Below are 8,709 nucleotides of genomic sequence, written 5' to 3'. Positions count from 1 at the left end.
GACGGCACAATTGGGAAAACTGCGGAAAATACAAAAAAATTAGAATTGCATTATTATAGCTTTGTAGAAAAGGAGTGGTTTTGTTTTTCTTTTGCTTATTCACAGTGAATTTTTGAGTGGAACTAAATAAGCGTCACAAGAGAGGGAGCGATGTACAGAGAGGAGTCAGAGAGGAGAGATGGAGCAGGACGTCATTCACCCCCACCTGATGAGGTGAGCGGTTGGCCGACTGGCCGACTGTTGGGTGGGAGAGCAAAGTGCAGAAAGTGGACGAGGGTTAGCTGCTGTACGCTCTTTGGTGAGCTGTTGTAAGTAGGGCAAGAGAGGAAAGAGTCAAATGGAAGCAAAGCAGGAGGTCAGGACGTGGGCTTTCATCAAGAAGAGAGCAGAGAGCCAGAGCTCATCTAAATGTAGAGCAGGGCTTTTCAAAGTGTGGGAGAGTGATCCTCCCCTCAGAGAACATATAGACAGCTGCGCCTCCCCAACAGCCACCCACCAATTATTATTGCCACGATTAACACTATTATCGGGGCATAACGAGTTCCAAAAATGTCGTAAACATCTTTATCCTGTATTCTTTATGATTTTAAAACTTCTTTATCCTCCTTTTATCAAATATCTTCTTTTAAACATTTTAAACATCTTTATCCACTCTGAAGGACTTTTAATTTGAAAACCGCTGTAGTAAATGTTATTTACCTGTGGAGCATTTCCTTACTTGTTCACTCTGCGGTCTACCTCTGTCTCTTCCTCTCTCCTTCGCCCCCCGCCTCTCTGTCTCCCTCTGCTGGGCGTTTAGTGCGTCATAGTGCTCCACAGTGTTATCAGACCAAAGGCTGCATGGAGGTTTGTTGTTGGCGGAGCGTGCGTCACAGAGAGCCGGGACGCTCTCTGGATAATTGTAGTCGAATGTATTTCAGATCATAGTGAAAAACCCCGAGAAGGTTCGATTTATCTGGCTAGCGATGTTCTTCACACTCTAGGGCAGTGTTGTAGTACTTTAGTCCAAGACTCACGACTCGACTAGACTTGACCACTGACGACTCGGGACTCTTCGTGAGCTACAGAGAGTGCTGTAAAGCTCCTGACTAGAGTCATATTGCCACAGCCAAAGCCTGGCCTGCTAGATGTGCAGACCCAAACCTCCCCATCGCGCGCCAAGCCAAATCACTGCTACACACGCAGAACTCAAGAGCTGCAAGGAGAAAGAGCTGCAAAGTCACAGAGAGAGAGGGAGAGAGAGAGCGAGAGAACAAGGAACGTCGACTGATGGCAGAATAGAGAAGTAATGAAGTGCAAAGACAAAGAGAGGAGAGGATGGAGTGAGGTGAGAGGAGGTGTGTTAACCCATTGATACCTGATGCAGCATTTGCGCGTATATCCCTCATTTGTGCGCGTATCCCTTTAAGAACGCGGTCTTAAAGGGATACACACACAAATGCTGCATCAGGTATCAATGCGTTAAGAAAGTGGGACGGAAGGGTTAAGAGAGGTCAGAGACAATCTGGAGCTGGTGTGGAAGACAGGAAGCTGGTGTGGAAGACAGGAAGTTGTAAGTGTGGTAAAGGAGAGGAAAAAGATTGCCGAGCTCTGATGCTGGATATTGTAAAAGCTTTCATGGTTTCACACAACCTACCAATTATGATTTTAGCACGAGAATTAGCATTTGTGTTCACGATGTTTACTGTTCTATTCAAACTATATTATTTATTTACATTGCTACTGCTGCTACTTTTCGTTTGATTGCTTTTTAGATGCTGCTGTCAATTCTTTATTCCCCAAAGGACAGATACTTTATTTTGTTTTCTTTTTAAGCCAAATAAGAGAAATAATGCAAATGTCCACACTTGTTACCAAATACAGAAGAGCAAGTCGACAGATGACAAAATGCAAGTGAGCGATCGCAAGGCGAACTAGAAGTGCAAGGAGGCGGAGCTAGTTGAACATCACGAAAACGACTAACTCACACACGATGTACACACACACACACACACCTCACCTGAAATGTAGCTCTATATGTAACGAACATAGCTAGTTGTGTGTCTCCCGTCGTCACACTACAGCACTGTACAGTCACAGTGTGGATATAACCAGGGGGCGTCTGTCTGTCCAGAGCTTTGGGGAAGTGTCCCCTCCTCCACTCTGTCCATCCGTCACCCCGTCAGTCCGTGGGCCGCCCACCATGACCCCCGGCCGTTCACACCAAAGGTGTCCACAACTAGACAAAACTATGAAAGAGTTGTTATTGTTATGACTGTTGTTATTGACATTACTCTGACTATGATATATATATGAAATCTCTATAGCTAGTGGGGGGGGGGGTGCTGTAGGGTAGCTGTGTGTGTGTGTGTGTGTGTGTGTGTGTGTGTCATAGTGTCATATACAGGAGGAGACTGGTGCTCTTAACGTACAGCTTGGGGGGTCCAAGCAATGGGCCCGGCTAGCGATCCCTTACAGCGGTCTGTTATCTTAGCCGTTCTTGGGTTTTGATCTCCACGAGGGTCCGGCTCTCATAAACTTTACAAATAACAGGGGTTGTTTCATTTTGGCAATCTAGTCTCATTTGGGCCTGCTCAGTGTTGTGCAGCTGTCCCTGCTAAAAGCCTTGTGTGTGTATATATATATATACTGTAGACATGGATGTGGTGCTTAGCGTCCATCAGCTGTACTGAGGAAGAGTCTCAGCCTCTGCTCAGCAGTCCTCAGCAGAGCTCTCCGTGTGCATCTGAGAGTCCACCTCAAAACAGCTGTTTTAGACCCAGTCTCCCACTGTCAACTTGGTCCTCTTTCCTTAAAGCTGATGTGTTTTTGCAAACGCATATTTACGTTTCCAAACACCTGATCGATGGGGTGGGCGGTGCCACCGGTCAGGTGCGCTTTCACTAGGAATGACTTGACTGGCTGTGGGCGTGTCTGCCTGTGTGTGGGCGTGTCTACCTGTGTGTGTGTGTGTGTGTGGGTGGGTGGGTGGGTGGCAAATTACTAATCCAGACCCAGGCCAGCCACACACACACACACACCATGTATAGTTATTGTACCATTCTACACAGCAATGCTGGCTACTGCCGTTAGTGGCTTTATGTGTATATTAGCTTGGCAGGTGCAAGGCCAGCAGTGTAGAACTCCCCCATCCCAGAGTAAAAGTAGTTTGCTGTGCCTTGGCACCGAGGGAGAGGGTGTGGGTGGGTGGGTGGGTGTGTGTGTGTGTGTGGGGAGGGGGGGGGGGATTGGGCGTGTGTGTGGGCGGGCGCGCGACGTGACCCATCTGTAAGTAAACCAAATGTCATTTTCACTATGCAGTCATTCAAACCATGTCAGCTTGCTTCAATGCAGAGAGAGAGCGAGAGAAAAAGCATCCTGTATATAACACAGACCTATGGAGAAACTGGAGTTAGTGAGATGTTTTTCTTTGGGACACCCCTCCCGGGACCCCCTTCCAAACCGCCACCCCCCCACCCCCACCCCCACACACCACACACACACAGTGTGCTTAAACGAACATCACCGCCTTCAGCTCGTTCACAGAGCTAACGAGCTGAGAGAGAGAGAGCAAGAGACGTGTTTTGAATGAGCTGACACATATTTAAGGATTGTATTGGGGTTTCAGGGTGGGACTGGGGGTTTGTAGTGAGGGAGATATAGATCAATGCTGTAACGTATATCAATTGCATGTTATCATCACCGCTGTAACTGCCATTGATTTTTTTTCTCTTTTATTTTGGGGGTTGGTCTGGTTGGGGTGGGAAGCGGGGATGCACAAAACTTTATCTTTATTTATGATTTTTACACATTATATATTCTGTATTGTATTCTGTCTTTTTTGTTTGTTTTTTCTGAATTATCGTGTACTTCGGAAAAGACACACTTTTGCCTTTTTCTTTTTTTATATTCTCTCTCGATTTACTGTTTTGGCAATATCCGTTAGTTTTGACTTTGGAGCCGTCACTACTCACTAGTGCAGGTAGCGAGGAAGAGGAGGCTCTCTAGACCCTTTTCACGGGGGCCATTTTGTGTCGAAAAGGCCGAATAAACACAGGTGCGAGCAAAACACTAAAGAGGGTTTCCAAATTCCAATCATGGAAGTTGGAAACCCTCTTTAGTGTTTTGCTTGCACCTGTGTTTAGCCTGCCTTTTCGACACAAAATGGCCCCCGTGAGAAGGGTCTATTAGTGTGTTAGAAAACTTCTTGTTCTTGCCCTCCATGTGCAGTGTGTCATCTTTTTTTTAAGTTTAGCTGTGTGGTTGAGTGCAGACTGTGCCGTTTCTTCTTCTTTTTCCATCTAGTCTACCAAAAGTCTTTATTGATGGTGATTATTATTACCTTTTATTTTTGTCCATTATTTGTTTTTTTTATGATGTTCATGATTACTGTTGTTTATTATTATTAATATTCAGGGCAAAGGTGACACCAAATTGAACAAAGAAATAGATGGGTGGTTCCCTGAGCGGGTAGAGACAGCTGTCTGTCTTTCAAAGGTGTGTCTTTTTCTGGCGAGGTGGAGCGACAGACGTTGGCCACTCGGCGGCGCCGGCCGCCTCATCAAAAATACCCTCTGAACTGAAACTGTCAGTGTTTTCTTTTCTCTCTCTCTTTTCTTCTGTGAGCAGATATGATTTATTTCTTGTTACCCCAGTTTGGGTCATAATTTGCGTGCTGTTATTTTATTCTCTTTTTTGTTTTTGTTTTTTTTTGTTTTCCGACCCCTGCTGAAAAGTCCCCCCCCCACTATTTTTCTTCTTCTTGTTGTTTTTTTCTTGTTTGTCCGATGCTGTAGTAGTGAGCTGTTCGGTCAAAACTACCAGAGCTTATTTTCCCCCCTTAATGCTGAGACTGTCATGACTGATGTTGCACTTGTGATGTTTTTATTTTATTTTTTATTTTTGTTTAGCAGATTGGAATAGAGCGCAAAGAGGGTAATATTGGGTGTGCAAAAGCTTTGCGAGCATATTTCTTCCTTTTCATTTTTGTTAAAGTCACAGAAGTTATTTTATCAATCATAGATCTGTGACACAGCAAGAATATGATTCAACAGTGTATTTTTTCACTATTTATTTATTGGTCGTTTGTATGTTTACTTTTTGTTTGCTTTTTGGGGGGAGGGGAGGGGAGGGGGCATACAGGACACAAGGTTGAGGAATAGTTTGTCATTGGCATTTTACCATTGTATACAGAAGCCAAAATATTGTTTTGATCCATCACACGAACAGACAGCTACACAGTAACAGACAGACCTACAGACTTATTGGATGCTTCCCTAACTGACATCCGTTATTTTCTTCACTGTTACACCTCAGTAGGCCCAAACAAACTGTTCGCGGCCTATTAGAAATCGGGTGCTTTGCTAATAATCCTCATGAAGTTAAGCTTGTAATTGTTTTGAGACTTGGATCGGTTTGTAGGTCAACACGTACTGAATGCCAGCGCCGATCCTAAAGCAGACTAGACATTTTGGACTGATGAACTACTTTTATAGCCAAGTGGACTGATTGGCTTGCCCGACACTCCTGCCAGCAAGGTGGGAGGAGCCAGCCTGCTTTGGGAAATGGTTGAAGTCTGTCAGTGAACGACTGCTCGTGAGTTTTTAATCCAGGTCTCAGTCCGGATCGCATGACCGGCTAGTTTGGGGCGGGGGGGGATTCACAGCTGTCGCAGTTCAAGGCTTCCTGTATGGAAGACACCATTGGCTATTGTCTTGACATTTTTGTATCAATCTACACAGCTTTACCGTCTCACTTGTTTTTGCTGTATTTTATTCCCTCCCCCCCTCCCCCCCCACAAGTCTCATTTCAAACAAAAATAAATGCCATTATATTGTGAATACCTCAGGATTTTTTTGCAGAAAAAAAAACAATAAAACACTTAAAAATCAAATAAATAAAAACTCATAAAAAAGTTGATGTGTCATGGGTGTCTTTTTCCATTGTAGATTCCAAGTGCCAGTAGGAATATTTATTCATTTTAGACAGTTGCATGAAAACTTTTCAGGGATTCAAAAGCTCAAAACTTCACACACGTTTACTTTTTAGATTGCCGTTCTTCCATTTTTGATTTTCTCTTACTAGCAATGATTTCTAGGGTGGAGACTGGAGAAACTACCTTTTCCCCTTAACTCACAATTGTCTACTCCCACAATTGTATAGACCCAGCCGGGAAGAATGACATCACTGGTGATATCACAATTCACTGATTTATGGCATCAGTCTGTCACAAATCAAAACACGTCACTAACACCGCCCCCCCCCCAACTTAGGTAATTTTAATTATGATGATGGGTTTTGAATGGATCATGGTCCCCCTAGTGTCACAAATTTTGCCTGATTTATGAACGATCACATAAACTTAGCATAGAAGCAAGAAAAGTCACTAAACGAGTATGTAACTATTCAACGATATCAAATGCCGTATTTTTTTTATTTTTTTTTATTTAACCTTTATTTAACCAGATAAGACATTTGAGATACAAGATCTCTTTTGTGAATGTGATCTGGCCAATTACAAGCCAGGTTACAATCAACATAATTACAGTACATATAAAGGAAACATAAAAGCAGGGCTATATAGCTGAAACATTTCAAAAAAGCAAGGACAACCAAGTACATCATAAAATACCACATCCAAGGGTAATAAATAACACAGGATCAAGAACGTAAAAACATGGCCTAAAAACAAAATTTACAGGTCAAAAAGGGCAAAGTAAAACTAGACATTACTGCAGGAGCAGCTTGCAGTAAGAACTTCAGATAGAGCATGTTTAAAACTGGACAGAGGAATGGAAGAGACCAGTTTTAAACGGGACTGCAGGTCGTTCCACGACCAGGGACCAAAGTAGGAGAGACTCTTTTTTCCAGATTCTGTTTGCATAATTGGCACGTTGAATTTCAACCAGCTCTTAAGTTATGGGAGTTGTTTATCGCTACAAACGTAGAGCAGATGTATGAGGGTAGTCTGCCCAGGATGGCCTTGTATATGAACATGTACCAATGTCGCATTCTGCGCAGGGCAAGGGAGGACCATCCAACCAGGTCGTATAAGGTGCAGTGATGAGTCCTGTAACCTGAGTTTGTGATATATCTCAGAGCGGCATGGTAGAGGGGGTCCAGTTTAGACAAAGAAGTACAGATACATATTTCCATACTTATACATCTGTATACATACTTATACAGATGAAAACTATAAGTCAACATGACTTTTGGTTTAGGTTTCTTTCTCTCTCTTGAGTTACACTATCCACCACAACAATGTGTAAGGAGATGTTGACATATGAATGAGATGTATGCGGGTATGTGTATGATTTGTACACTGTAAAGAAACAAAATAAAATGTTGATCACAAAAAACATGTTTTGTTTTCACATTTGTGCGTCCAGGAAATCATTTACATTGAGAACACTGTGTCCAGTTTGGGTGCAAATACTTCGACTTTTGAGGGTCAGAGTTTACGCAATGATCAGTGCTATACATTTGGTGACATTGTTGTAGGAAACGCCTGACTTTGTTTCTTTTGATGCATGTGGTTCACATTTTGGGTGGTTTAGTGTTGTGAGAAATTGTTTACCAGTTTTGGGAATTGTACTTAGAGTTTTGTGAATGAGTTCCTGGAAATGCATTTAAGCTATTGAGGAGAAACTGTGACAGGAAGGACTCATTGTGGCAGTGGGGTAAAGTTAAGATGTGTTTAAGTCCTAATTGATGTGAGATGCATAAATTACCTGGCATTGTATATCAGCAACATCTGCTCTTCATTTGACACCAATACATCCATTCATAAATAAATTAGAAACTGTAAATTGACAATCTATTTAGCGTTCTCATACTGTATCATTTTCACAATTAGACTTCTGCTGAAGTTGTCCATGCTCAGATATGCAGTTTCTTTCTGCACACTGTATAAAAGTGACTTTTAGTTAAAGCATTTCCTGTGGCTTGATCAAATGAAGACTGGTTATTCTCATATGGATTCAGAACTGATTCACAGCCTCATGTCAGCATGGACATGTAGGCTAATTAGCTTTTGAGTGTAAAAGACCAAGCTGTGAGCAAACTGAATCAACTGTTGATCCAACATCCAATAAGGTGGTGCACAGGAATTTTAGGCAATCTAGTGTGTTTCTAAAAACATTTTATTTCTCAACCCATACAGAATAAGTTGGCAAAATAAATTTTATTTATACAGCACTTCTCTTCTTGTTCTTTTGAAAGCAGAGTTTGCTATATACTTTATCATCACAGTATAAAGGGAAGAATTGTAAAATATAAAAAGTTAAAATTGTGAAGCACATTGCAAATGTGGTTACAAATTTAAAAAACACCACAAGAAAGTTAAAAACATGCAAAGCTACAGTAAGTCGATGAAAGTGTATTTTGATATTTGATTTGAAAGATAACTGAAATAGTTTGTAAGTTCCTCATGGCAGGATGTTGCCAACATCCTGTTGCACGGTCTAGTCTTGCTAACAAACATCACTTTATCTTGAATTGAGACTCCTGAAAAGAGGAGCTGGTACATCTATACTTGGATGCTTAACAAATACTGATCCTGGTCCCAACAGCCATTTTTGTTCTGAAGCTATGACAACAATACATTACAAAGTGCTTTACAAACAATAAAGACAATCCCTTAAAAGGAGCATTTCACGTTCTCTGTGTGAATGACATCTTGGTGTGTGGTGTAAAGCCACAATATGTTTTCATTTGAGAAGACACATAATG

Source organism: Poromitra crassiceps, assembly GCF_964638095.1.
Source record: "Poromitra crassiceps genome assembly, chromosome: 19".
NCBI lineage: Eukaryota > Metazoa > Chordata > Actinopteri > Beryciformes > Melamphaidae > Poromitra > Poromitra crassiceps.
Note: the sequence above shows the minus strand (reverse complement) of the source record.